Raw genomic sequence first — 19,519 nt, forward strand, 5'->3', positions numbered from 1 at the left:
TGTCTCTCTTAATCAGTGTTGGTTTAAAATCCATTTATCTGATTTGAGGATTATTACTTCTACTGTTTTTTCAGTTCCTATTGCATGGAATACTGTTTTCCACCCTTTAACTTTCAGTTGAGTTTCTTTTTGAATTAAGTGTGTTTCTTGTATGCAGCATATTGTTGGGTCTTGTTTCTTGACCCATTCTGCCAGTGTATTTCTTTTGACAGTAAATTGAGACCATTAACTTTGATGGTTATAACTGATACGTATTGACTTATTGTCATGACTTTTTCTTTTTGTTGGATTCTCCCCTTTGCTTTTAATTTCTTGTCATGCCCAATGGACTCATTCTGCTTGGCTACTTGGGTTTGTGATCCTCATGGTCTTTTCCTAGGATATTGTCTAAAATTTTTGGAGTCCTAGTTTGGTATTCATGAAGTTCCTAAGGTGCTCTTTGTCATGAAAGCATCTTATTTCTCCATCAATTTTAAAAGATCATTTTGCAGCATACATCAATCTGGGTAGGAGGCTATTTTCTTTTAGGGCTTGGAATACATCACTCCAAGCTCTTCTTGCCTTGCATGTTTGCATTGAAAGTCTGTGGTGATAGTGATGGGCTTCCTTTGTATGTGATTTGTTTCTTTTCTCTAACTGAATTTTGTTCTTCTGTTGGGTTTCTGGAATCTTAACTATTATGTGCCTATGTGTAGATTTTTTTATGATCAAGGCTAGTTGGAGTCCTATAAGCCTCACTTATCTGTGTGTAAAGTTCTTTTCCCCTGCTTGGGAAGTTTTCTGCCATTACTTCAGTGAACAGTTTTTCTCTGTCATCTACGCTCTCTCCTGTGTCTTCTTTGACTCTGATCAGTCTTATCTTGTTCTTTCCATTGTCTAGCAGCTGCTGTATTGATTTCTACTGGTCTGTTACTATTTTAAAGAAATTTTTCTTTTCCTGGTCACTCATTCCAGCCTTACCTTCTATATCTGAAATTCTGTCCTCACATTGGCTCATTCTGCTGTATAGACTTTCAATAGAGTTTTTAATCTCTTGAAAATCTGTTTTCCTGTTTTATGGATTCCATTCATTTCCTATGCTGGGATCCCATCATATTTCTCACCCCTTCTTTTTTTTCATCTGTGACCTCTCTAGATTTATTCATCATGTCTTGCATTATATGCACAATCTCTGCTGTTATCTGAGAAATTATTTCTGATTTAATTTTTTCCAGATCCTCTTTCATTGCTAGTTCACGGAGTCCAAGTGCTTGAGTATCAGATTGTTCCATCTTTTATCCTTTTGGAGTTGGTTTAGGTAATCTTTAAGCCTCGTTTTGTGATTTGTTTAAGTATCTTCTCATTTCAAAGAGGGAGTGAGTAGGAAGATATGTGCTGCTGCCACCCTCCCAGCTCACCTCCTTGGCACTGAGGGCAGTGTTACAGGAGCCTGGAAGGTTCACCTCCTCTGCACTGTAGGCAGTTCTGCTCCTTGGCACTGAGGGCTGTGGTATGACAGCCCCAAGCTGATTTCAAGTCTTTATTATTTTTAAATGATTTCAGCTTGATGATTTGTTCGTTGTCTCTTTTTTTTGGTCAGTCTTGAACCATTTTCCTACTTCCATCCATAATTAGGTAAAATAAATTGAAGTATATGGACATGGATGCAATATGCCCACTTTATTTCTGAATTGTATAACTGTGGGGGACTGTAATATTGATTATGCTCCAACCAGGCTGTAAGCAGTGCAGGCTGTAAAGAGTTAACTTCACCATTGGCTTGTTTATAGAAGTGAGTCTTGCCTATCTCTCCAGTATCAGTGAATTTAATTCTATTCTTCTCTCAATAGCCTAATCAAATTCATTAACAACAGTATTTGAACTTGAATGGTGGTACTTAAATAAAGCCTTGCCACAAACTCCAGCCCCAAATGCTCCTGCAAAAGCCCCTGCAATGCTTCAGATCTGTTTTTCATTGATGAATTAGGATGACAGAGATCAGAGGATTTCAGCTTATCAGAGGAGAGGAAAGTTGAATGTCTTTTTACCACCTCAACTATCAGGCAAAGTACTGACAACAAGGTGAACCACAAACATGCATGCTGTGTGCATGCTTTGTGGTATTTCAAGTATCTTGAGCTTTAGAGTGCCCTTCCTTGTTCCTGAAATCAACTGTGTCAATATCTCTTTGATTTCCTTTGACCAAATTAATCCCTACTGAGTCTCAGTATTTAAAGAAGTACTTTTGTTTTCCAAAATGCTTTTTGTATGTGGCAATTTATCTCAAATAGCCAATTAATATATTCAGAGTATGTTGCTGGATTTTTAATAACATTTAATAAATTTACTTGTATTTTTCTTGTTATACTTAATCAGTATTTGTTATTCTTATAAACTACAAACTTCATGAGAAGAATTTTATCTCTTTTTCTTATTTTGTTTCATATAACTAGAATAGTATCTCCTGAATATTGAACTTTCAGTCAAAAGTTGATGAATAAATAAATTGAAATCACCATGTAATCTAAATGTTAACTTTTTCCATATTTTCAATATTATACTTTAGCAAAATATCCTATATAAATAAGAAAATGTGTTGCCACATCAAAGAAGTTCATACCACTTGCAGTCCAAGAATATGGGTAAACTGGTATAAAGAATAAAGGCTATATGTGAAGCTAGATGGAGGAGATAGAAGGACATTTTATTGCTCCACATCACCATCTCAGCTCATTTAGGTGTATAAGGGCATTTACAGTAAGGAAGAGGGCATACATGAGACAACAGGACTTCTATGCCATGTCATCTCACTCCTTCCCCTATTCTTGATTTCTTCCCTCCTGACTCCTTCCCTACTTGTGGAAAGGGTATTGGATTCTGGCCCTGTGAAGCTAGAATCCACATGTTCTGTCCATTAGTCTGAGCTGCTGAGAGGTGGGGATGACAGTTTAAGCCATTAGTATGAGGAACATTGGAGAAACAGTTTAGCTCTAAATGGAAAAATATTCTAACCTTTAAAGATCACTTTTACCCTTATTTTTTTCCCCATTGCCCCACCATCCCTTCAAATTTCCAATAATGAATGTCATCATATTGTATCCTAAAATCTACCAATAAACTTAATGAATTGTTTTAAAAACTGACCTTAAAAAAAAAATCACTTTTGCCCTTTCAGTCATTATACCAATTATTATATTGTAACAGTTACTAATTGTATGTATTGTACAAGTATTAATTGTAAGAACTATTATATTGAATCATATCAAATGCATAACATAAATCTATATCATTTTGTTTGGACAAATATAATTTTCATAAATATATTAGAAATGTGTAAAACTGCTAACATTTTAAATAATTAACATAAAGTTACAATGAAGGACATATGAAACTATGCTTAGTAAGCACTCAACAAATACATTTAAAATGTGATGAGATTATATTTTCTGAAAGTTGTTATTTTTATTAAAGATATAGACAGCAATATATGGGATAACAAAGTAGCATTTTGAGCAGGTTTGTTTACTGTACAAACCTACTTCTTGGGTTAGGCTTTTCCTTTTCCTAAAGGACTCTTCAATAGGGTGGTATTTTGTAGGGAAATAAAGCTTTGCCACAAACTGCAGGCCCAAAGCCTGCACTACATCAGGTCTGTTGTTCAGAGGAATGGGGATGACAGAGGTCAGAGGATATCAGGTTATCAGAGGAGAGGAAAGTTGGATGTCTTTCTACCACCTCAGCTATTCAGGCAAAGTACTGACAGCAAGGTGAACCTCAAGGGTGCATGCTGTGTGCAAAGAGAAAGCATATCATCAAAGACACTGTGTACAGAGCTAGGAGTTAAGGAATAATGAATAATGGAACAGTACTATCATATATAAATACTGGAAAACATGCTATTCTTTTTTTCCATTTTTCCCTATTTTAAACAACCTTCATGTATTATCATGATTTATGAATATGACCCTCTTCTGACTGTCTTGAATATGTTTATTAAAAATTTTAGGGTGACTTCTTCCTAGGAGAGTTGTGGTGGTTATTACTGATTATTCCTTTTCTAAATACAGATTTGTATTTTTTTTCTTTATTTGCTTATCCATCCAATAAGTATAAATTGCACACTGGCTGTGTGTCAGGCTTCATTCTGGGAACCAGAGATACAAAAAGAAACAGCAGAGATAAATCTCTCATTTATATGATGTTGATGTTCCATGGGAGGAGAAAGATAATGTCAACACAATGAAGAAAAACACATAAAAGCAGGTAAGTAAACATGCATATAGAAACATACAAAGGCAAGATTTTATAATATGAACCCCAAGAACAAGGAGGAAAAACACAAGTGAGAAGTAGAGAATGACATGGGTCCTGCTTGCTACTTTAAGATGCATGTTTACATGTGATATTTCAGAAGGGATAACATTGGAACAGTGACAACAATTAAATAAACCAAGCGGTCCTATAGTTCTCTGACTGAAGATGACTTTACAAAAGAAAAAAAAACTTCTTGTACCCTCCCTATCTTCAAGTGATAAGCTTGTCGCTTTAAGGCAGTGGTGTTCATTTGACTGGGCAGTAGCAAGCTGTGGGAAAATTCGTCTAGGTGAATATGCATAACTACCCAGCAGCTGACTCTTTCCTGACACACTCTAAGCTTATTAAAGGTGAGAGGATTTCACATAAACAGATTTATGCTTTAAAGAATGATCTTGTTTATCTTTTGCTAATATGCTATAGGTAATAACTATTTTAGCATAACACAATTGGAAAGTTCAAGAGGAGATCTTGGAGAAGGGGGAGAGTTTGAACCCCTAAGAAAATACCTAAGTACATTTAGGATGTGTTTTGAAGACACAACAAAATACTCTGATTGATTAGCCATAGAATCTAAAAGAGAAGAGCTTTCAAGCATAATTTGAGAGATTTTTGCTCAATAAATGAGCATCATCATTTTTGAAGTATTCATTTCACTAAAATAAATAATTGTTAAATTATTTTTAAAGATTATTCCCATGCATGATTAGACACACATTATGTATTCCAAATATATATTCAAAGCCACATGCCACATCACTTTTTCTCCTAAATCATATCCTGTCTTTCCTGAATCCTGATAATCCCTCTTTAGAGATAATTAGTTTTTCATGGATGTTCCAAAGAAATCAGTGGTGAGTCATAAAACCTGTATTTCCTCATATAATACAGCTCTTTTCGGTGAAGAAAGTACTATTGAGTGTTAGAGAACATACTCTGTGGAAAAGGGTTTAATTTATATCCCTCTCTTTCATGTTTTATTTCCTATGCTAAAAGGAAAGCAGAAAGGGCTGAAATGATGGTATCTGACAAAAGAACAGTAGAGCTGCTGGTAGGAAAGAATATGGAAATGTGCTGTGCTTAGAGATTCAGTGGAGGGGACTGAGGCTTGTCCCATGAGTGTGACTAGGAGACAGATCCTGCGGACTGTCTGATGATGAATCACCACCTAAGGCCTATGTTATTTGATGTTTAATTCAGTTAAATATTTATCAATAAATTATATATTCTCAGAATATAAATATAAATATATCATGTTCCCTCATTTCTTGAACTTTTAATTTAATAAATGTGAAAAGATGACAGAGAGGTTTATTAAAAGATAATTTTATTACATTTTACCAAGTGAAGAACTGTGTTCTTTCAACATGTTATACTTTCTTATGGTTTTTTCTTTATATTTTATTAACTTTTATACAAAATTTCAATATAGTATTATCAACCACTATACATGTAAATCAGAGCCTCAGGATTCCAGGAGATAATTAAAGAATATTTACATGTCTATGGTTGATAGGAATACTGGCAATTATATTTTATCAAGGAAGAGTACTAAAAATTAATCATTACTGGTCAAAAATTGATGAGGGAGAGAATAATTAAAATTAAAAATCAGAGTATAGTAAATTATACAGGACAAAGACTTGTGAAGCTCCTTGAAGTAGCTATTTGAATCACAGTAAAAAACAACAATCATTACAACTTATGTTGTACTCATGGGGAATAAAATAGATCCATTATTTTAATCATTTTTATGACAATCCATATTATTATTATTATTATTATTATTATTATTTTGGTACCATGGATCGAACTCAGGACCTTGCGCTTGCAAGACAGCCACCAGAACCACTGAGTTAAATCATCAGCACCATATTATATCTTTTGTAAATATTTGGAACTCAAAATTGTCTTCTGGAAATGTTGTCTTTAAAAGTACACAGACCTTATTACCATAATTGAGTATTCCCACCTGGGTAGCTGTGATGCTAAATCTTCATTGTCAACATTATTGGCTTGAGAGATGCTCAGAAGATTAGTAAAAGCACACTTCTAGCTGTGCCATAGGGCCACAGCAGGTGGCCTTGGGGAATATAACTGGTTCTTGGCCCTTTCCTATTGGACTTCTCCCCTAATTTTTTTCTTTCTGCATGCCATGAGTTGATTATCTTTCCTGTATGAGGCTTTTCTGTCATGATGTTTGCTTTTAAGTCAGCAGACCACAGACTGAGACATCAGAAATGTGAGCCAAATTGAATTTCTCCTCCTTTAAATTGCCAGTATTAGATTTTTGTTCTGACAATGGTATTGTTCATTAATAATGTAATATAGTGCCATGTTATTACTAATTTAAATGATTATAATTATACTTAATTTTTGATTATTTAAAAGTATATATTTTTTTCTAGAGTCTGAGGTTTATAATGGTAAAAACTGTTTTACTTGGTTATATTGTATTATTTGTACTTAATGAAATACCTGCACTATACTACACATTTCTTAAATGCCTATGAATTAATTATAGATAAGTCATATAATTAATGAATGATTGATTACTCTCAGCAAAAATGAAAGAAGAAACCCCATTTTTCCTCAGGCTTATATTTAATATTTGATAAAGAATCCACATCTAAAACTAGGACTCCCAAATCCAACCTACAAATTTTAATTATTCTATGTATCAGGCTCTACAATCTTTCAGCTCACTGACATGGTAAGATATTGTCAAATGTAACCATATAATTTAGTTTAAATCAGTAATAGAAGTAAAAATTTGTTTTATCACTATGGAACAATCATGATGCAAAGTTCTTTGCATAAATCATTGATAATTACAAAAATGATGGCAAATTCCTTCTATTATACAATGTTAAAAGTAGAATAAATTATATAGCACCTTTGTTTATTTATCCAGTGTTGTCTACAGAGGCATCCATAAAATTCAGTCAGAGTGAAGACAAATGGTTGTGCTTATGAAAACAGGTATCATCCAATACAAAATAACTTCTTTTTATACATCTTAACAGATACCATGCAAAGAGGCCATTTTTTAAGATTTGGAATAGTCAGTACATGGCCAACAAAGAGAGCAAAAAACTCTCAAATTCATTTGAATCTTAGCCAGCACTTGACTCTAGATGGTTACATGGGAGTAAACATCTAGACATAAAACCCAGCAGTGGGAGCAGGTAAAGAGTAGGACTCAAAAAGGAGGAGGTGACTCACCAAGCCTAGTTTACGAGAAAACTTAGAGAACTTCAAAGGAAACAAAATGAAACACCTTTGCACAATGAGTTCAACATGGAAAGATATAAAATCAGACAGCAAATTGGAGGCATTTGATACGAAACACAGAAATATCTAATATAAGAATTTTTTAGTGCTCGGTTCAGCAGCACATATACTAAAATTGGAACGACACAGAGAAGATTAGCATGCCCCCTGCCCAAAGATGACACGGAAATTCGTGAAGGGTTCCATATTTTTTTTGAAGCTCTGCGGCCCGGCCATCCGGACCCCGCCAACTCCATGTTGAGCTCCCCCCACCCCCACTCCCACCACCCACCTCTGGTTTTCTGGCTTTTCTGCTGCCTGGTCCCACACTACAGAGGCACAGGAGATTATAAAGACCCTTGTCCTGAGCACCACAAGATAGAGCAGAAGTTAGTAACAGAAAGAGGGCTTCTCAGGCTCCTCTATGAAAACTGAAGCTCAGTGGAAAAGTAGAGAGAATCTCTACAATAAAGGCATCACTGTACTTGGTCTGCTGCTGGCTTGTTGAGACTCATTGACTGGTATATGCACAAGGATTCCTATGTTGCCTACTGTGACAGCAGAGACATACTCTGAAGGAGGCCCACAACCTTTAAGGCTATTTGCAAAAAAGAAAAAAAAATTTTTTTCTCTTATTTTTAATTCTTAATTTTTAATTTTTTTTACTATTAAAATTTCTACTTTTCTTTCTTTTTATCTTTTCTTTCTCTATATCTCACTTGTTCTCTCACTGTCCCACATTGCTTCTCATCTCATTTGTTCCTTTCTGCACTGAATTTGGATTTGTCCTTTATTTTCCTTTTCTTCTCTTTTTCTTTCTCTTGATTATCATTAGTTTTAAAGCAAAGTAAATATGGTATCTAGCCTCCCTGTTGCTGTTAGGTGATTCTATTCACATCATTTTTCTTTCACTCTGCCTTTTTCTCTTGCCTTTAACAACTTCTTAGAGTTTGTGTGGTCTTCCTGTGTCTTCTGGCCTCACCGCTAATCTTTCCTGATCTTTCTACCTATCCCTCCCTCCCCAACTCCTTTTAACTTCCCACCCTGAAGAGAAAAGATGCTCTTTGAAGAGTTTAATCACTATAAATTTATGTTGGGTTATCCTCGGTTTTAATTCAACTCACATAGTTAAAAGTGATAGATTAATAATGACCACAAATTGTCATTTTCTAAGCTGTGCTTGATGCTATGATATTGCTGACTATGTCATTTGGGATAACATGTTGTGATTGATCTAATTAGTTTTCCTTCCTAGTATAAGGAAAAGAAAATAGCCTCAGAGTCATTAGAGTTTTAAAACCCAAACACAAGCTATATCTGGAAGACACCTCTGAAAAGCAATCATTCCATAAGAGTTTTAAACACAAGCAACAAAGATACCTACATTCAGCAATTTTGAAATATCAACCCAGGAATTAAACCAAGGACAGTACCAAAGACAAAAATGAGAAAACATTTAAGCAAGGCACAAACGCAGGCTTCCATGCCACAAAGAGGAAATTCTGGGGAAAACCAGGTGGAAAAGTCTGATAAGCAACCACTTGGACACCCTGAACTGATAGCACAGGAAGTAACAAAACTGATGCATGAGGATCTAGAAAAATTCTAAACAGAAGTAATCTCCCAGATAAATACAGACATGGTGAGCAGAGTGAAAGACATGATTAGAGGCTCTAGAGCAGAAACAGACAAGAAAATAGATGAGATCAGAAACATGCTGGAAGCCATGAATGCCCAGCATAAGAAAGAAATGGAAAACATGATTTCCCAACATAAGAAAGAAAAGGAATCCATGAAACAGATTCAGATATTCAGGAGATTAAAAACTCCATTGAAAGCATGCAGAGCAGACTAAGAGACTCTGAAGACAGAATATCAGATATAGAAGACAGGATTGTGGTTAAGGACCATGAAAACAGAGATTTCTTAAGGATAGTAAGGGACCATGAGAAATCAATCCAACAGCTGCTAGATGACTCAAAGAAGAATAACATAAGGCTGACAGGAGTCCATGAAAAAACAGGAGAAAGTACAATTGCCAAAAACAATCTGTTCACAGATTTAATAGTAGAAAACTTGCCAGACAGAGGTAGAGAATTCAACATACAGATAAGTGAGGTATATAGAACTCCAACCAGCCATGACCAAAACAAATCTGCACCTAGACATATAATAGTCAAGATCCCAGAAACCCATCAGAAGAACAAAATTCTACAGGCAGTGAGAGAAAAGAAACAAATCACCTACCAAAGAAAGCCCATCAGAATCACAGCAGATTTCTCAACACAAACCCTCAGATTGAGGAGAGCCTGGAGTGAAGTATTTCAAGCCCTAAAGGAAAATAAATTCCAACATAGACTGTTATATCTGGCAAAATTATCTTTCAAAATCAATGGGAAAATTAGATACTTCCATGAAAAAGAACACCTGAGAAATTTCATGAACACCAAATCAGCACTCCAAACAATTTTAAGCAATATCCTAGAAAGAGACAATGAAGGTCACAACTCCATGAGGCCCAACAAAGTGAAGCCACCAGGCAAGGTAAGACACTAAAGCAAAAGGGGGGAAATAAGAAATAAAAGAGCCAACAACAGTAAAACATCATGACAAGGATGAGTCAATATCTCTCAATTATAACTATCAATGTTAATGACCTCAATTCAGCAATCAAAAGAAATACACATACAGAATGGATTAAGAAGCAAAACCCAGCAATATGCTGTATACAAGAAACACACCTAATTCAAAAGGAAATCCATAGACTGAAAGTAAAAGAATGGAAAACAGTTCTCCATGTGACAGGAACCCAGAAAAAAGCAGGGGTAACAATCTTATTTGCAAAGTAGATTTCAAACCAAAACTAATTAAGAGAGACAAAGATGGTAACTACATTCTTGTGAAGGGAACAATCCAAGAGGAAGAGATGACAATCCTAAATATATATGTACCAAATATGAATGCCCCAAACTATACAAAACAAATATTAATGGACATGAAAAACCAAATAAGCACTAATACAATTGTAGTGGGGGACCTCAACATCCCTCTATCACAAATAGAGAGATCAACTAGACAAAAATTAACAATGAAATTCTAGAACTGAACCAAGCTATTGAACAAATAGACTTCATAGATGTTTACAGAGTGTTCCACCCCACAAAATTGGAATACACATTCTTTCTGGCTGCACATGGGTCATTCTCCAGAATAGATCACATGCTAGCTCATAGGTAAGTAAATGTAAAAGATTTGAAGTTATCCCCTGCATATTATCAGACCATAGTGCAATACAATTGGGGATCAATAAAATAAGAAACCACAAAACTCCCACAAACACATGGAAATTGAACAACACCCTCCTGAACAACCAATGGGTGACACGGGAAATTAAAGAAGAAATTAGACAGTTTCTACAAGTAAATGATAATGCCAGTACAACATACAGGAATCTTTGGGACACAATGAAAGCAGTTCTATGTGGGAAATTCATAGCAGTGAATGCCCCTATTAGGACAACAGAAAGAACTCAGTTAAAAAACCTACGGCAGAACCTCAAGCTTCTAGAAAAAGAAGAGCATAACAAACCCAAAGCTCATACAAGAAAGGAAATTATAAAGATCTGAGCAGAAATCAATGCAATGGAGACTAAAAGAATGATACAAAAAAAATCAATGAATCAAAGAGTTTGTTTTTTGAAAGAATAAGTAAAATCAATGAACCTTAGCCAACCTTATCAAAAAAGGAAAGAAATGGCTCAAGTCTATGCAATTCAGAACAAAAAAGGTGAAGCCACAAGAGATCCAGCAGAAATCCAGAGAATCATCAATACCTACTTTAAGAACATGTACTCTAATAAAATGGAAAACACAGAAGAAATGGACAGACTCTTAGATACATACAAATTGCCAAAATTAAAAGAAGATATAGAAATTCTAAACACCCCAATAACAATGTGTGAAATTGAAAATGTAATAAAAAACTTACCAATAACATAAAGCACAGGTCCTGATGGCTTCACTGCTGAATTCTACAAGACATTTAAAGAACTATCACCATTACTCTTTAAACTCATCAAGGAAATTGAAAGGGAAGCAAGACTTCCAAATTCATTCCTGGAAGCAAGTGTTACTTTGATCCCATAACCAGGGAAAGACCAAACCCCCAAAGAGAGCTACAGACCAATCTCCCTAATGAACATAGATGCACAAATCCTCAACAAGATACTGGCAAACAGAATACAGAGTGTCATCAAGAAGATCATACAACCTGACCAAGTTGGATTTATCCCAGGGATGCAAGGATGGTTCAACATCCACAAATCTGTAAATGTAATACACTATATTAACAGAGTCAAGGACAAAAACCATACGATCATCTCAATAGATGCAGAAAACACATTTGACAAAATCCAACACCCATACATGATAAAAACACTACAGAAAATTCGAATTGAAGGTCTTTATCTCAACCAACCTGATTAAGGGTATCTATGAAAAACCAACAGCCAAAATCATACTAAATGGTCAAAAACTGAAAAATTTCATACTAAAATCAGGAACAAGACAAGGATGCCCACTATCACCACTCCTGTTAAATATTGTTCTGGAAACAGTAGCCATAGCAATTACAAAAGAGAAAGAAATAAAAGGAATAAAGATAAGAAAGGAAGAAGTGAAACTGTCGTTATTTGCTGATGATATGATACTTTACATAGAAGATCAAAAAAACTCAGTCAAAAGTCTTCTAAACCTAACTGACAGATTCAGTAGAGTAGCTAGATACAAGGTCAACCCTCAAAAAAAATAGTCTTCTTATACTCAAACAGCAGACCCATTGAGAGAGAAATTGGAAAAATAATTCCTTTTACAATAGCATCTAAAAAAATGAAATATCTAGGAATCAACCAAACAAAGGAAGCAAAAGACATTTACACTGAAAACTACACCACTATGAAAAAGAAGATAGAAGAGGATATAAGAAAATGGAATGATATCCCTTGTTCCAGGTTAGGAAGAACCAATATAGTGAAAATGGCCATACTTCCAAAACTACTATATAGACTTAATGCAGTGCCGATTAAAATTCCAACAATATACTTTGCAGAACTAGAGAAAACAATCCAAAAATTCATTTGGAAGCAGAAGAAACCTAGAATAGCAAAAGCAATTCTAGGCAACAGAGATATGGCTGGGGGGATCACAATCCCCAACTTGAAACCTTACTACAAAGCTACTGTGATAAAAACAGCATGGTACTAGCAAAGAAACAGACCTGAAGATCAGTGGAATAGGTTAGAAGATGCAGAAATGACTCCAGACATACTCAGCCACCTCATCTTTGACAAAGGAGCCAATCACACTCATTGGCGAAAAGATAGCCTATTTAATAAATGGTGTTGGAAAAACTGGATTTCAACTTTCCAAAGATTAAAACTAGATCCATACCTATCACTGTGCACTAAACTAAGATTGAAGTGGATTAAAGATCTAAATATTAAGACAGAAACACTAAACTTGCTGGAAGATAAATTAGGTAGAACTCTTGATGACATTGGCATAGGAAAAGACTTTATGAACAAATCTTCAGTAGCATGGGAGCTAGCACAAAGAATCTACAATTGCTGTCTCATCATATTAAAAAGCTTCTTCACTGCAAGAGAAACTATCAACAGAGCTAAGAGACAACCTACAATGTGGGAAGAAATTTTTAGCAAGTGTACCTGACAAAAGTCTACTATCAAGAATATATAAAGAACTGAAAACAATCAGACCCCCCAAATTCAAAGATCCAATTCAAAAATGGGCATCTGAAATGAACAGACATTTCTCAGACAAAGAAGTAAAAACAGCAAATAAATATCTGAAAAAATGTTCAACATCACTGGTCATTTGAGAGATGCAGATGAAAACAACACTGAGATTGCACCTCATCCCACAAAGAATGGCTGCTATCAAGAAATCCACCAATAACAAATGCTGGCGGGGTTGTGGGGAGGAAAGTACCCTTCTCCTTTGTTGGTGGGAATGTAGACTGGTGCAACCACTATGGAAATCAGTATGGAGATACCTCAAAGAACTAGCACTACAGGTCCCATTTGACCCAGCTATTCCCCTACTGGGACTCTTCCCCAAAGAATTAAAAGAATCATACTACAGTGATACATGTGTACCTATGTTTATAGTGGCACAGTTTGTAATAGCTAAAGCTTGGAAGCACCCCAATTGCCCATCAACTGGAAACTGGATAAAGAAGATGTGGTTTTTTTTATAAAATGGAGTACTACTCAGCCATAAAGAATTAGAAACTAGAGACATTTATAGCTAAATGGATGCATATTGAGATCATACTCATAAGTGAAATAAATAGGACACACAAGTTTCCTTCTTCTAATGCTGAAAATGAAGCTTCTTCTACTTGCTTTCATTATTTCTCATGTTCACTTGCTTATTTTCATTAAAATACTCTTCAGATGCAAGTGCAGATTTTGACTATTTTGTTTCTGTCTACATATATGTCTTTATGTTCCCACTCATAGCACAAATGATAACAGAAAATGTTCAAAATCATCATTAAATAAAATAACTAAGTTAATTAGTTCACATTATCAACGTCTCTGCTCACAATATGTGAAACTTGTACTTATCTGTTATCTCTGTGAAAATCTCTCTGATACATTTGACTCACCAGCAACTGAGATTGGGTCACATGTGCCATAAAATTCATAAGATTTGGATTTTATCTCTATTTTATTCCCTGCTATATTAGCTGTCCTTAAAAAAAAAAAAAAAAAAACTAGCATGTTGAGAAGGTGCATCAGAAATACTTGCGGAACAAATGGTGAAAAGGACAAGTCACTAACAAAAAATTCTCTATGTAGAAAATTCTTGGGCATGCTGACACAATTTTTCCTCTACCAGTGATTAAAAGAATAAGTTAACATACTGTGGTTATGAAGGTCACTTGAATGCAGGACTGATTGAGTTAACAATCATTTTCTTTGACTTTAATGCATATGTTAAAATTAATGTTTCCACAGTGTGTGTGTGTGTGTGTGTGTGTGTGTGTGTGTGTAGCTTACAGAAATATGTAGAGTTAATTCCACATTTTTCTGGGATTGTAACATTCATAGAAATATAACAAAACATGTAGCATTCAAAATATTACTTTTAAAATAATCTCAACCTTAACGAAAAATATATACATACATTTGAACAGTTTGTGACTAATAGCGATCTTTCTATTTTTGGTTGGTTTTTATAATTACCAAATTTTCATGGTTTGAAGCTTCAAGAAACTGACTCAAATGTAAGTTATATGCTGAATGTGTGCAAATTTAACTATTTAAATTATTTCATGGAAAATCATAAATTTTAAATCATATAGAAAATTTATTGTATCAAAATTGTTTTCTTAAAATATACTAGTAGAATAGAAAAATTAGGGAAGAAAAAAGAATAAGAAGAAACAAAAATTTATCTTGCCAAGTAGACACTAGCCTAAACTGTATGATACAAATTTTTTAGAATTCTGCAGTCTGTTGAAGGTTTGTGACATCCAGGGGAAGGTTTAAACAGTAAATTGCACTTAATTTTGGCTGATTTTAGCACTTACACAGAGGCTGTGGCAATTTTAATGATGTTGAATTTATCTAATTTGTTTTCTTTTTATTACCTGATTTCAGTGATATGTCCAAGAAATCCTTTGCCAAACCATTGTGATGTTTTGTCCAATGTGTTTATAGGTTATATATCCATTTTGATGCAGATAGATTAAAATTAAGTGGCTAAAATATGTTAAAAGAAAACATCAAAAAGCTACACAATGAAAATATCAAGTAGAGCATAGAAACAAAAATCCTTAAAATTTCTTTAAAAATTAAATCTAATACTATATAAAAAAGATAATGCATCATACCTAAATGGATTTGTAATGATAATCTAAGTTCTGAATACCACCAAAATTCATTGTAATTTACTTAGACAGAAGAATAAAGATTTTAAAAACCATGATTATTTCAACAGTTGCCAAGAAACAAACTGATACAACTTAATATGCATTAATGATTAAAACCACCCATGGATAAGGAACAAGAACACTTTCTCAGCCTAAACACTTAAATAATTGCAGATAGAACTTAATAATAAATCTGCCAATACTTTTCACCTAAGATCAGGAACAAACAAGAGTGTTTTGACATTATTATAGACCATTGTATTAATGGTATCATGCATAAACATTATGTTCAAAACTCTAGAGATTCTACCAACTATCACTAAACTAGTATTTATTTAGCATATAAAAGGTTAATATATAAAAATGAATTTTATTTTTAAATGTATCAATGAACATTAAGAATGTGACATTTTAAATCTATTTAAAATGCCATAAAAAGAGGTAATAAATGTAATGAACATTGTACAATATGTTTGTTGGATAAATAAAAACCATTTCAAATAAAAATTTTAAAGATTTAAATGTATAATATTACTCAAATGGATTGGGAAAGACACTATTTTTAGAAGGAAAATTCTCCAAATTGATCTAGAGATTCAATACAAATCTTGCCTCATTCCTAGCCAACTCATAAAGATGTTCTGAAAAAAATCTTGTCAGCCTTTTTTTTCAAAAACTGAAGGTTCTTTTTGGAAATTTACACAAAATATATGAGTGATCCTAAAACAGAAGAACATGATTGATGGATATATATCACATGATTACATCTGATATAAAGTTATGATGAAACAGTGTAGTAATGGGTATTATAATTTGGATTTAGGTTGTGAAAAAAAAATATGGATTGAAGGCTTGTTTAGCAGCCTATGGTGCATTGGGGGAGTTGTTGAAACATTTAAGAGGTAGGGTCTACTGGGAGGAAGTCAAGTCATTGAAGGTATGCCCTTGAAGGGTATCTCGGGACCCATGACCATTCCTATCTTCTTTATCTCTTTTGCTTCCTGCTCATCATGAGATGACCAGGTTTGTTCTGCCAAGACCTTCTCTCATGAGGCACTGCCTTGCCACAAGATCAATAACAGGAAGACCAAGCAAACATGAACAGACACTCCTGAAAACAGGAGCCAAATCAAACCTTTCTACTTTAAAAATTGATTTTCTAAGATACTTTGTCATAACTACGGAAAGCCAACATGTTAGTGTAGGGATGTACATATAGATTAATCTAACAAAACAGAGTAGAGACTTTTCTGTAATAGAAGTGATACACACATGTTCAATTGATTTCCAACAAGTATGTAGAGTCAATATTGTAGGAAAATTCTGAATAACTCATAGGAAAACATTTAGAATTATTAACTGATTTATTTAAACTTGCTCATTCTATGATCATTATATAAAAGTCAATTAATTGCATTTTTGATGTAGAAAACAAAAATTAATTATGGTAGACGCACATAATGATATAGTATAAAATTAAAACCATGATAAAATGTTTTAATAATATAAGTAACTTTCATAAGCATTCTATGGAAGAAAAAGCAGTCCCACAGTACAGAATAAATACTTTGTCTTCCATTTAAATAAACAATCAACCCTAAATATGGTGTAAGATATTAGGAGATTATTTAAGTTAGATAAGTGAAAAGGTTGTGTTTTGGAAGGGTGGTTTGTTGGGCACCGACTGAGCTGCTGGCAATATCTTATTGCTGATATGGATTTGTTTATTTTAGTACAGTAAGTCCCTGATCATGAACGACTTCTGTTTCTCAAGAATATTGGTAAGTTGGATTCGTTCATGAGCCCAACAAAGATGTATAAGACTTTGTACAACTTTACATTGCACAAATATACAACGTAAAGCATAAAAAACCAAACACAAAAGTCTTGTAAATAAATTAGTTTTACTTTTACAATTACCTTAAAATGGTGCTACAATAAAGTACAACTCTGACAATATCCAACAGAAACATGAGCTACTTCTGCAATCTGTTCACATCTATGAATGTGCATAATGGTAGGTCTTGTTTGTGTCTTGGAAAGTTCAGAACTTGAATGTTCATAAGTCAGAGACTTACTGTAATTCATTGAATTCTTATTATTTGTGTAATTTCCTATAGGTACTTGATACACCAGTTCATTTTTAAAAACATTTAGATGATTTTCTCACATGGAACATAAAAATTGGAAATTTCAGTAGTCTTAATTTTGACTCATACACTGTTTTAGGTTTTAAAAAACAGATTTTTTGGTAATTTTAGTCATCTATTAAATTTAAAATGAATTTCCTAAAATCTATTCAGAAATAATCATTATCACTCAGCAATAAGCAGTTTATTTTACCTTTTTTATAATGGTAAGACAGAGAGATGTCTAAATATACTATACTCCCTCTAATTCCTTTACCAGGTAAAAATGATAAAATTGAAACTGTATGGGCTGGAATAGGATGAATTCTAAAATAGATTACTGAGTGAAAGCTGCAATGAGTAGAAAGATACACATATTACATTGCTGTGAATATGATTTAATAATAGAGTTGTAACTTATTTAAGGTGTAATATATTCTTACTGCACTTTATAATTTAAATTGTACCAAATATATTTTGCATTAAATGTTATTTTACCTGTATGACACCTCTGAGAAATAGATGGGTTAATAATTTTAGCCTCAATTGGCCAATGAGAAAACAAATTTATTGGAGTTAAGAGAAAGAACCACACACAGTCAGATAGTAAAGAATGGCATGAAAAATTTAACTTTATATCTCACCAACTAGAACTTAACTATGTGTACATGAATAATATATATTCATCACATGAAAAAAAATTCAAATTCTATCTGAAAGGGTCTCTAAAAACTTGGCTGTAATACATAAAATTAAGAATGTTTAAATGCACAGATTTTTTTAATGTGTAACCTAAGGGTGTTCGCCATCAATAATTTATTTGTAGTATTATAATACTAGATTTTGTTGCATTATCTTTGTTATGGATGTTTTACTGGTGAAGGAAATATATTTCCAGATTAATGTATATACAATGATTATTTCCAATAATCTTCCCTATCACCTTTATCAGATATATATCTTTTTCATTCAAAATAGGAGTTAGCATGAAATACTTTTTCTAAGCCTTTTTTGTGATTCCAGTTCTTTTCAAAACATGAAAAGCACTCTTTTTAAAAGACTTGAGAGAAATGATGGTGGTAAAATTTAATCTATACAGACTTTAGAAAAGTGCTACAGTGTTTCCTATTTATTGGTTAAAAAAATCTACAAAGATATAACTTTGACAAAAGTAACTCTTAAACAGTGCAAGAATAAGACTTAGAATAGAAATTTTCTCCAGGTAACCTGGTGTTGTTACCACAGGCTGACAGAATAGCTAGCAGGTATTTCTAAAGCTATTGAAGTTAGATAATTACTTATTCTGATAGTCTAATTTTATTGTTTTACACATCAATGGCAGATCTTTCTCTTAAAAGCCAATTCCATTTCAGATTACAAATTACATGTCTGAACTTTTGACACAGACATATTTAAAACTCCTTAAAATATTATTGCTATAAAATTCACAAATGCTGAATCTTTTCTTCATTAGAATGTTTAAAAGATTGCTTTCTTTTTTGGGTGGAAAAATCTATTCATATTATTTGGCCTCTTTGATTTTTCATTGCTATTAATTATAGAAGTGTGGTATGGAAATATCTTTTCTGGTGATGTTGCCATTTGTGACAAATACAAAGTGACTGAAATAATTAAACCCACTTCCCAAATTGAATTTGCTTGACTTTTCTTCTGATTATTTGTTATGACTGTGGTTGTCACATTTTACATGTTGATAATTATCATTATATCAAAAAGAAAAGAATATTTTACCAAATGTACTAATCAACACTTTGTAGTTATCTTTAAATCTTTGTTAAAAACAAGAAAAGTAAGACATATTATGATTTATTTTATGCATTTTTCTTGCTACATAGTTCCGTGGTATT

The 19,519-nt window shown here is 33.4% G+C and overlaps 1 non-coding gene across 1 annotated transcript; it reads left to right on the forward strand.

The window, feature by feature from the left end:
* Window positions 1–7,672: 7,672 nt before the first annotated feature.
* On the forward strand, window positions 7,673–7,779 carry LOC147825172 (U6 spliceosomal RNA). Its single transcript, XR_015441440.1, has one exon. It is a non-coding gene; the product is annotated as a U6 spliceosomal RNA (small nuclear RNA).
* Window positions 7,780–19,519: the final 11,740 nt, after the last annotated feature.

The sequence above is a fragment of the Heterocephalus glaber genome, unplaced genomic scaffold (assembly GCF_053883595.1).
Source record: "Heterocephalus glaber isolate CG9 unplaced genomic scaffold, H.glaber_assembly_v1.0 deba00001509, whole genome shotgun sequence".
In the NCBI taxonomy this organism is placed as follows: domain Eukaryota; kingdom Metazoa; phylum Chordata; class Mammalia; order Rodentia; family Bathyergidae; genus Heterocephalus; species Heterocephalus glaber.